General features: G+C 44.5%; 1 long non-coding RNA gene across 1 annotated transcript in view; it reads right to left on the reverse strand.

Annotated features, from left to right (window-relative positions):
• Positions 1-10,541, reverse strand: part of LOC128331603 (uncharacterized) — a 35,111-nt gene extending 24,570 nt beyond the window's left edge. Inside the window, exon 1 of the long non-coding RNA XR_008310365.1 lies at positions 10,443-10,541. This is a non-coding gene — a long non-coding RNA (uncharacterized LOC128331603). The remainder of the gene's footprint in view (positions 1-10,442) is intronic.
• Positions 10,542-10,830: the final 289 nt, after the last annotated feature.

Here is a 10,830-nt window from a genome sequence, read left to right on the forward strand (position 1 = left end):
AGCTGTGGTTGGTTAGGCTGAGGAGATGTGCCTGGGAGAGCAGAAAAGCGGGGATGGAGTGGGGGCAGCAATATCACAGGTAGCAGGTATGGCGGTGGGAGTTGGGCAGACTGGGATGGTGGGATGGTGGGAGGTATGGCGGTGGGAGTTGGGCAGACTGGGATGGTGGGAGGTATGGCAGTGGGAGTTGGGCAGACTGGGATGGTCCGCCCCTGGAGGCTTATGGATCCGCTTGGATTCCAGACTGCCCTCGGGGAGTTTCCAGTGTCCAGAGCTGGTGACCCTGTTGAGGCCCTGATCTCTGAAATGGAGAGACACCCCAGGCTGTTGACACAGTTGCTCCTAAATGCTCTCTCCGGCTTGGAGAAGCCCGATCTGTTCCTTGGTTTTCCTCGGAGCTGAGGGCAATGAAACAACTCGGGCGACGGCTGGAGCGATGCTGGAGGAAGAGTCGTGATGAATCCGACCGAACACAGGCTAGATCCCATTTTAGGGACTATTCCATGGTTGTGGGGGCAGTGAAAAAATTTTTTTTCTATGTCTCCATTGCATCTGCTCAGTATAGACTGGTGGAGGTGTTTCGTGCAGCAAAGATGTTGCTGCACTCATCCCCCCAGACAATGGGGGAGGAATCATCTACATCCCACTGTGATCAATTTGCCTGTCACTTTGCAGATAAATTCATTCGCATCCGTGCCGATTTGGCCTCCAGAGTTTGGGCAGTTCCTGCAGACATGCCTCTAGTACCATCTGGTCCCACTGTGTTGGATTCTTTTCAGTTGGTGTGGGCTTAGGATGTGGACAAGATCCTGGGCAGTGTGCGGGTGACATCATGTGCTCCTGACCCTTGCCATTCGTAGCTAATAAAAGCTGCGAGGGAGGTGGATAGTTGGAGATGATTATTAAAGCCGCATTAAGGGAGGGCAGGATGCCACCGTGCCTCAAGGAGGTTGTGGTAAGACTATTATTTAAAAAGCCCTCCTTTGATCCCTCCAACCTGGACAACTATAGACCAGTCTCTAACCTGGCCTTTTTGGGCAAGGTGACAGAGCGTGTGGTGGCGTCCCAGCTGCACAGGGTCTTGGATGATATGGATTATCTGGACCCTTTTCAGTCTGGCTTCTGCCCCAAGTATGGGACTGAGACTGCCTTGGTTGCTCTAGTGGATGACCTACGCTGGGAACTAGACAGGGGGAGTATGTCCCTGTTGGTTCTGCTGGAGCTCTCGGTGGCGTTCGATACCATCGACCACGGTATGGGCTGCCTCTCAAGTATGGGAGTCGGAGGTACTGTATTGCAGTGGTTCTGGTCCTTTCTTGGGGGGGAGGGTCCCGAAGGTGGTGCTGGGGGACTACTGCTCAGCTCCATAGCCACTGGCCTATAGGGTCCCGCAGAGTTTGGTCTTGTCCTTCATGCTGTTTAACATCTACATGAAACTGCTGGGAGAGGTCATCCAGGGACTTGGACTGAGTTGTCAGCAATATGTGGATGACATTCAGCTCTATCTCTCCTTGTCACCTGATCCTAGGGAGGCAGTGAATGTCCTGAATCGGGGGCTGGAGGCCATGATGGGTCGGATGTGGGCTAAGAAACTGAAATTGAATCTGGACAGGATGGAGGTACTGTTGGTCAGTAGGAGAGCCAATCGGGATGAGGAGATTTTACCAGTTCTGGATGAGGTTGCACTCCCCTTGAAGGAGCAAGTATGCAGCTTCGGGGTATTAGTGGACCCAGCTCTGCTTTTGGAAGCTCAGGTGGAGGCGGTGGCCAGGGGTACCTTTGCATGGCTTCAGCTAGTGCGCCAGCTGCATCCCTTTCTCGAGAAGGTTACCCATGCCATAGTCACATCACGGCTGGATTACTGTAATGGGTTCTACGTGGGGCTGCCCTTGAAGAATATCCGGAAATTGCAGCTAGTGCAAAACGTGGCAGCTAGGGTTTTATCCAGAGCTGCCCAATGGGAGCACATCACACCCATTCTGAAAGAGTTGCAGGGGCTGCCAGTTCATTTCCAGGTCCAATTCAAGGTAGTGGTTTTGACCTTTAAAGCCCTTAACAGTTTGGGCCCAGGGTACCTGAGGGACCACCTGCTCCCAAGGGCTGCTGCCCACTTGACGAGGTCATCTGAGGGGGCTCTGCTCCGGGCGCTGAAAATGAGGGAGACTCAGCTGTCATGCACTCAGGACAGAGCCTTCTCTGTTGCTGCCCCCCAGACTTTGGAATGCTCTCCCAGTGGCCATTCACTCCTCGGACTCCATCATAGTTTTTAGAAAGCTTGTTAAATCTTGGCTTTTTATCCAGGCTTTTACATGATTGTTTTCTATTGCTGCTTCTATGTGTTTTTACCCATGTATAGTTTTTATGCTTGTATTTTATAGATTTTAAATTAGATTTGTTTTATATTTTTAGCTTAATATTTTTATTGTCATTTTATTGTATGTTTTTTAATTTTTGTAAACAGCCTTGGGATTGTTTTTAATGAAAGGCGGTATATAAATTCAACAATGAATGAATGAATGAATGCAATTCTGGCTCAAGAATATTCATGTCTCTCCTCACAAATACAGCATGGATTTGGGCTGAGCTAAGTATACATACATACTCACTTTCAGAGGTACACCTAGGTAATTTTGGAGCCTGAACTTCAAGGCTTTTGGAGAGCCCTCCCTCTGCAAATTAAGCATCATCATACTCCACCGGGCAACCACACCACCTGGGACAGATTAAGAGGGGCCCCCAGGGGCTGTGGAGGCCCTGAACCTCAGCCCCTTCAGTCCAGGGGTAAGTGCCTCTGCCTCCTTTTAATATTTCCATGTTTCTCATAGCGATGTGACCACTTTTAATTTTATAGAGGTTTTGATTCCTATTACAAACTCTTAACATGAGTTAGATCTACTCTATAGATGAGTAAAAGCATGACTAGCTCAATTTTGTGTTTCTTTATTCCCATTTCTTTACTATTGGTTGTAATAGCATGCTTTAACTCTTTGCTAAATGGAGTCTTTGTGCTTTTGTACTTATCTCTAAGTTTAGCTTGAACATGCTTGTTCTCAAATAGTGCTGCTCTCTTATGTGACTCCATCACCTCAGAGTGCACAGAAAAGACTGACCCTACATCCAAATCGCCTTCCATATGGAAAGCTTATACACCAGGGAGAAGGATAGTTTCAATTTTAATACAATACCGTGTACTACATAGTATGAGGACATAGCAGTGTCCTCATCCTCACTTGGATACCTGGATGAATCGCAAATACCCTCCACCCCCCAAAACCCCAGCCTTCAGCTATTTATTTTGCATAAGGTGCAGTTTTTTAAAAAAATAAAGTGAAGCAACAAAGTATAGGCCAATTTGTTACTTGCAAGCTTATGGTCTTCTGTGCTTTTTCTTAAGAGCTTTAGATTGTCATGTAAATCATGCCCACATGTACCATTAAGCAGCTAATGGTACATGTGTGGGGCGGGGGAGCTATGGTCAGTTATTTGTTACTCCACACATGTTTCAAATACATTTTTAAAAGAAAGATTTTCTTTATTTTTCAGATGTCCCTTTACTCCCTGATTATGCTTACACATGGAAGTTTTAGGACATTATTCATTCCTATGAAACACCATGGTTTAGTGTCAATGGATTTATTTTCTTTGTTAGAACACATGACTATGTCTAAAAAACTATCTCCAAATAATTTCCCATTTGAAGCAAGGGTTGAAGCATATCTATCTATCTATCTATCTAAAATCTCCCAAAGCAAGTTATGAAGCATATATAGCTGTTTGTAATGCAACCTAGGGCTAGACACACTAGGGCTAGACACATGGATGATGAAGTCATCATAGCAGCAGGCTAGCCAAATGATTCTTAATGGCATTGAGCCAGCCCTGAATTCTAAGTACAGGATATGCTGAACTGCAATAAGGTTTCATATCACCCCAATATTTGCCTCCCCAATTCCCTCTTACAACATTTTTGTATTTTCAAAGAATTCCGTTCTCAATTTGACTCAAAAATATTTACTTATAGCCCCTTTTTGTATTTTTGTTCCATTTTAATTTTGGCAGAATCAGCCTCCATGGCCTATACACTCAAGTACCCACTGGCCAGTTTAAAACATCACACTAACAATGACTAAATGGCGGATACTAGCCCATTCATGGAATTCTGGATGTGATATTACGCAGCCCTAATGAACAGAGCTTGCTGTAGCAGATTCCCTCACTGAGCAGGCATTAATAATAATAATAATAATAATAATAATAATAATAATAATAATAATAAAATTGATTTCTATACCACCCTTCCAAAAATGGCTCAGGGCAGCTTACACAGAGAAATAACAAACAAATAAGATGGAACCCTGTCCCCAAAGGGCTCACAATCTAAAAAGAAACATAAGATAGATACCAGCAACAGTCACTGGAGGTACTGTGCTGAGGGTGGATAGGGCCAGTTACTCTCCCCCTGCTAAATAAAGAGAATCACCACATTAAAAGGTGCCTCTTTGCCCAGTTAGCATTAGACTAGAAGGCTTCTAAAATTCTATGATTCTGTAAATTATTGAGTCTACTCAGTGGTGATGATCCCAGTTTGATTTCCTGCCTTGTTCACAAACAAAAATAATCCCAGATTTACTGAGTTTGAATGCAATGACAAATCCTGGTTTGTTTCAAACCAGGAGCAGAAGGTGCAAATTCCCTCCCCTTATGTGAGAAGAACTGGGGGAGAGTACATAGAAGCCTAAGGCTCATGATAACACTAAACTCTGGTTTAGTTGAACCTGGTCATTGTCAGGCACCCTGAAACTAACAGTTTGCTAAAATATGAGAACACTAATAAAAAAACAAAGTCTGCTAGACATCTGAGAGAAAATCCTGCCAACCCAACCTTCCCAAATCTCTAACCTGCTCTAAACCAAGGTAGGAGAACAACAAAGCCTTGTTACTTTGGTTGTCTGCATGCACACAGCATTTTAAGCTGTTCCTGGGACCCAGCTGCCATTAAAGCAATAGAGCGCTGCAGCATGAATATGCCACTCAACAAAGCACACTCTACTGTTTGTTCCCAAGTGGAGTAATGGGGCTGTTGAAATTCCCCATTATTCCCTATGGAGAAAAAGCTTAAAGATGCGCAAACTTCAGATTTTTTTTTAATCACCCCTTTCACCAATGTATTTGAAATCTGGGTGGTTGCAGGCACCCATTGGGGCACTACCACCTGACCCACTCTTCTGCCCCCCAAACCCCCTTTCTGCCCCAAATCTTCCACAAAGACATGCCAAGTTAAAAAAAAAACCAAAAAACACCCCTTTGCCAAATTTCTTTGAAATCTGAGTGGTAGCTTCCGTGCACCTATTGAGCACTGCCATCCACCACAACCCACTCTGCCCCACGCCCCGGGGAGGCACATCAGACAAAATGGTGTTTTCAAGAGCCCTGTGTAGGCCTATGTCTTTTGGATTACAAATCAATAAAGATATATCTTTCAAAATGTTTTAACTACTCTTTGTTTATTGGTAAGTAATATTCTTTTTTCCAGTCAGATTAAATTGTTCCTTTTTGACAACATTCCACTTTCCGTTCATTGAAATATCTGGGAATCAAAATTTGCTGCACTTGTTCATTAAATCTGAACTCTATAAATAGACTCCCACCCACTGGGATGGCAATTCGTTGGTCTGTATGTCAACATTTTAAAAGCTGGTTAAATGATAAGAAAAACAGCAGTTCAGATACTAACATGAGAATTGTTATCTTGCAACTACCCAATCATTTCCCCCAATACCCAAATTTACCAGTCTGGTGCTAATTGATTCTGCAGAAGGAATGCTTCCCTTAATTTTGCATAGTGTGTGATTCCTACATTATTTTCCTTGTTTTAATCTAAAGGAACATACATGACAGTCATGTTCTATGGAGGAGGGCCCAGGCATCAAATTTTGGAGGGCCCAGTACACACCTGAAACATGATTCCAACCACACATATCCCATCTCACGTATCTATAAATTTGCAATTCAATAAATAAATTAGTTCTGAAGCTAAATTGTCTTCATTTCTGAATCATGACCCAATGGGCTTTTCTATAACACCCAAATCCACCACCATCGTGCTGTTTTTGTTTAACTTCCAGTCTCAAGAATATTATGATTCGAAAGCATACTGACTATTTTGAAACTTCAGCTCAGTGTTGTCAACACTGAATCGCAGTGGCCCTCAGGGTTTCAGGAAAGGGTCCTTCCCTGTCCTACCTTGAATTGCCAGGGACTGAATAAACAAATCTGTCGGTATGCTTTCTGTACTGGAAATCTTACATTTGAGAAGAAATGTGGGGAAATGATGCTCTCACCAACAACTCTGCAGTGGATTTTGTTACTTACTTACTACATTTATATCCCGTTCTTCTTCCAAGGAGCCCAGAGCAGTGTGCAGGGTTATAGTTACATCAGATAGACAAGTTTTCAACATATAGGATTTGGTATGTGTTTAGGCCTGGATCTTTGAAAAAAGCATGAATCAGACAGTGCAGCAATACTCAATCTCCTTCTGAAAACTATTTATACACGATTGGACTACACTGAAAACATTAGATTGGAGATGCCTCGATTCATTTGAAAGAGTTTCTTCATCACGAGTTGCCACCAACACTCTCTATACTGAAATCATTTTCATCTTGTTTTTGTTTACCTATATCACTAGTGCCTGGTTTATATTTATAGCCTCTGCCATGGTGTGTGTGTGTGTGTGTGTGTGTGTGTGTGTGAGAGAGAGAGAGAGAGAGAGAGAGAATATATTTCTATTTATTTCCATTCTTGTCTGTGCCATGTGTAGACCACCAAGCCTAACTCATCACTCACTTTTGGACCTGTAAATTCTACCAGCAACACTGTGGCTTTTACTGCCCCCAAAATAATGTGGTTGCATGATGCTTTGTCTCTCCTGTAGAATCCAAGTGAAAGAGTGGTCCTGGTTTTCTAATGGTGCCCAGCATAGGATGTGAAGGAAAAATGATGTGACACACACACACAGCCTGCCTGAGTAACCTAACATAAAACACAGCCTAGGACATTCTCAATGTTCAGTAATATTCCAGTAGTAATTGTAACATGTATTACAGATCTATAAAAATATTCTTCCTTGAGTCTTCCAACTCAGTCACCCAGTTTAGACGTCGTGTGGAACTGCGGGTCCAATGCATCCATGGTTCTGCACCGTCTCCCCCTGCTCTCCTCTCCATGTCTGGGTGACAGGGAGAACTGCCTCTCTGGGATCATGGGAGCTGGCTATGCAGGCTTCCTTCTTGACAGAAAGGCAGCCTGCACTGCCAATGGGATCGAAGTGAGGGAGGAATTTCCTCCCTCAACTCCAGCTCTATGGGCCCCTAACTGCAATGCCAGCATTCATATGTAATGCTGGCACCACAAAACCGGAGTGAAGGGTGGCGAAACGCTACTCTGACCAAAGGTTCAGAGTGGAGTCTGGTGAGGAAAACTGCCAGGCTCTTTTTGCCCTTGACTCCAGTTTTCTGAGTTTGGATGACCAGCTTCAGAAACCAGAGGTGAAGGGACCTCCAGTTTCCTATGTCATCTTAACTTGACCAATGATTTATTTCCCACACCAGTGCTCCCCCTCCATTGGGGCCACTAGTGCTGGTTTGGGAAATAACCACATAATGTAGGAAGCCCGTGTGAATAATGATTGTATACATTACTTCTATTATGGGGTTCCAGCAATGCAGGAGATGCTGCTTGATGATAGCCATGGCATTGCTAGGAATGAATCACACCATAGTGAAGAAAGTTAAAAACTAAAGTGGCTTTGAAAGTGGTGATCTAAATTCAGCCTAAATCTGCAAAGACATCGACCTTACAAACGTTGAGTTAATAAATAATTTATTTAGGCTAAAGCATGAAAAAAAGATCTTTTGATAGCCCTTGATATAATTTTACACTAGACACTAGAAGCTAACCTTCAGAATAAAGGAAATTCAAGAAAACATTATTTCTTGCATCATCTTTGTAATTTGATGTACAGCTACCAATAAAACAGTGATGTAACACTGACTGACAAATGTATGGTTGACTTTTTCAAGTATAAAATTATAATTATGCAGGGATGAAAAGTAGGAGTAAAAGAAGATCTAAACATGTAAAACATTTGATATAAGATAGAGATGGGTCAGAACCCAAATCTTTGACATAAAACATCCATAAAATTTCTGAACTGAATATGACCCTGCAAAATGTTGAGTCCAGCATCCTATATCAAGCCTGTAAAAAAAACTTTGCTTTTAAAGCCTGGAATTGGTTCCAACATTCTTGTCATTTACATTTTGCATTTCCAGCGATAGATAGATAGATAGATAGATAGATAGATAGATAGATAGATAAAATTAAAAGCCGCACAGATTTATAACTCTCAAATCCACACCCTGGCAGAACTTGTTTATTGTTTTCATGATCTAGATAAGCTTGAATATCTCTTGTCAACCAGATAGAGGCAAGTTTTATCGACATGTTTGTCTTGCCAGATCTTCAGCCTCCACACAGTGCAACTAGCCTGTTAACTTTTTATATCCCCAGCCCATAGCAGTAGACCTCTAGCTTCCTAATGTAATCTTGGACGTGAAGGAAACTTACATGAAATTAGATGCAGACATTCCTAAGAGGCTTTCCACTATTGTTGGCACAGGAAAAATCAGCTCCATGTCCTAACATGGCTTCCAAAGCCTGACAAAAGCTGGCCATTCACTAGGTACTCTTACAAAATGCTTTGCGACCATTCCCAGCCATTTACTGCAGGACTCTGAGGAACTCTTACCCCTGGACCTCCAGGCCGAAGTCCAGGGTCTGCACAGCCCCTGGGGGGCCCCAAATCCTTTTTAGTCTGTCCCAGGTTGTGTGGTCACCTGGCTGAGCATGATGATGTTTAATTTGCAGGGGAGGGGAGGGGAGGGGCTCCAAAGGCCTTTAGGTCCAGGCCCCAAAGTTGCCTAGGTGCACCTCTGTCAGGACTACATTTGTCTTTTCTAGGCAGTCCCCCCACCACAGGAACATGCTGATTAGGATGTTTAGAATTGCTAAATTCTCAGAAATTTAGCCATCCATCTTTGCTCTTGGAAAGCCTCATCCTTTGTGTAAACACATCCCAATTTTGTTCAGTTTAGTTGACTTGACGAGACCTTTCTCACATAGTCTCTATGACTAGAATGCAGGTTTTAATGTTCATTATGCTGTGTAGCAGTCTATGGTGTGTGCTGTGATTTAACTCAGTAGCAGGCATACCTCTGTGTCATACCTTTTACTTGTCAAGTGTTAAAGCTAATTTTAAGCCTCCTCCACCTGTTATTACCCTTGCAAAGACCAGGTTCTCACCATATGTTGCTGTTCTTGTCTGTAGTTAGGGCAGCAGAGTTTTTTTTTAATGTAGGAGAAATAACTGTTATTTCAGGAGATGATGTGAGGTGCTTTACCTTATCTGTTTTCAGATAGCTGGTTTTCTTTGCTCTCTAAAAGAGATAATGGGCCAGGTCTCACGATCAGTGAGACCTGGGTTTTCCTGGTGAGCGGGAAGAGCGGGCTAAGCCCACTCTCCCCGTTCACGAGTGGGCAGGGAGCCCTGGGAGGCCGGATTGGCAGCCCACATGATGGCCGGCCCTGAGACAGAGCAGGTGGGGGCTGGGGAGCTCGGGGGCTGAGCAGCCCCCGGAAGCCCCAGTATGCCCTGCGCGATTTTTGTGATCGTAAGAATAGCCCCACTGTTTTAGCCCTATTTACTGATAACAGTATTAAAGCAGAGGTTCAAAAATGTTACGATACTGGACCTCCCTGAGTCCAGGTTTTCCAAAATGTAAGACAAATACATAAAGGAGCTCTTCTCACAATCGGTGAGAGCTTCTTCCAGGTCTGCGGGGAGAGCGGGCTTAGCCCGCTCTCCCCACAGGCAATCAAAGGGTAGCCCTTGGTGGCCATATCGGCCACCCACACGACTGCCGGCTCCATCACAGAGCCAGTGGGGGCTGCAGGGATTGGGGTCCATGCAGCCCCCAGAAGTTCCAGAATGCCCTGTGCAAGTAGATCCCCCGGTTGGGGGTCTACTCAGACCCCAGGATGCCCCCCCGGTCAGGGGTCTACTCGTGTGTCGCCATGCACCACAGCAACACACGAGGGGGGAAAATGAGGTTAACAGAGCACTCTCATTTAAGGAGAGGGGGGATTAGGCAGGCTAGCCACCTTGGGAGCACTGGGCTCGCCTGCAAGCCCGGTACTTCCCACAATCCCTGGAAAGCAGGCTAGCCCTCTTTCCAGTGATTGTGGGAATAGCCTCAAAGATTTCCATTTGCAGGTTCATTTTTCATTTAGCAGCAAGGACCACCTCCAGCCTCATAGGCACGATTCCTCTCAATACCAGTTGCAGGGGAGCAAAAGCAGGAAATACGGCATATCCTCACCTCTTGCCTGTGGGTTCCCCAGAAGCATCTGGTGGGCCACTGTGTAAAACAGGATACTCGACTAGGTAGTCCTTGGGCCTGATCCAGTGGGGCTGTTCTTATGAGAACAAAAGTAAAGAACAGGAATTACTTGAGTTTACTATGATTTAGGGCACCAAAGCAAAATAAAGCTTGTAGTGTGTGTGTGTGTGTCTGTGTGTCTGTGTGTCTGTGTGGTGGGGGAGGGGGATAGATTGTTGCCTCCTTGGTCCCCAGCACTCAACAGAATAGTTGGTTCTGGTTCAGTCAAGTCTCATTCTGTGAGAGGGATAAAGGGAAGCTTCGACGTTCAGGGCCACACTTTGCAAATTGTTGGGTTAAACGTTTGCACTCATGTATCTTGAGAGGC

Source organism: Hemicordylus capensis, chromosome 6 (assembly GCF_027244095.1).
Source record: "Hemicordylus capensis ecotype Gifberg chromosome 6, rHemCap1.1.pri, whole genome shotgun sequence".
Lineage (NCBI taxonomy): Eukaryota > Metazoa > Chordata > Lepidosauria > Squamata > Cordylidae > Hemicordylus > Hemicordylus capensis.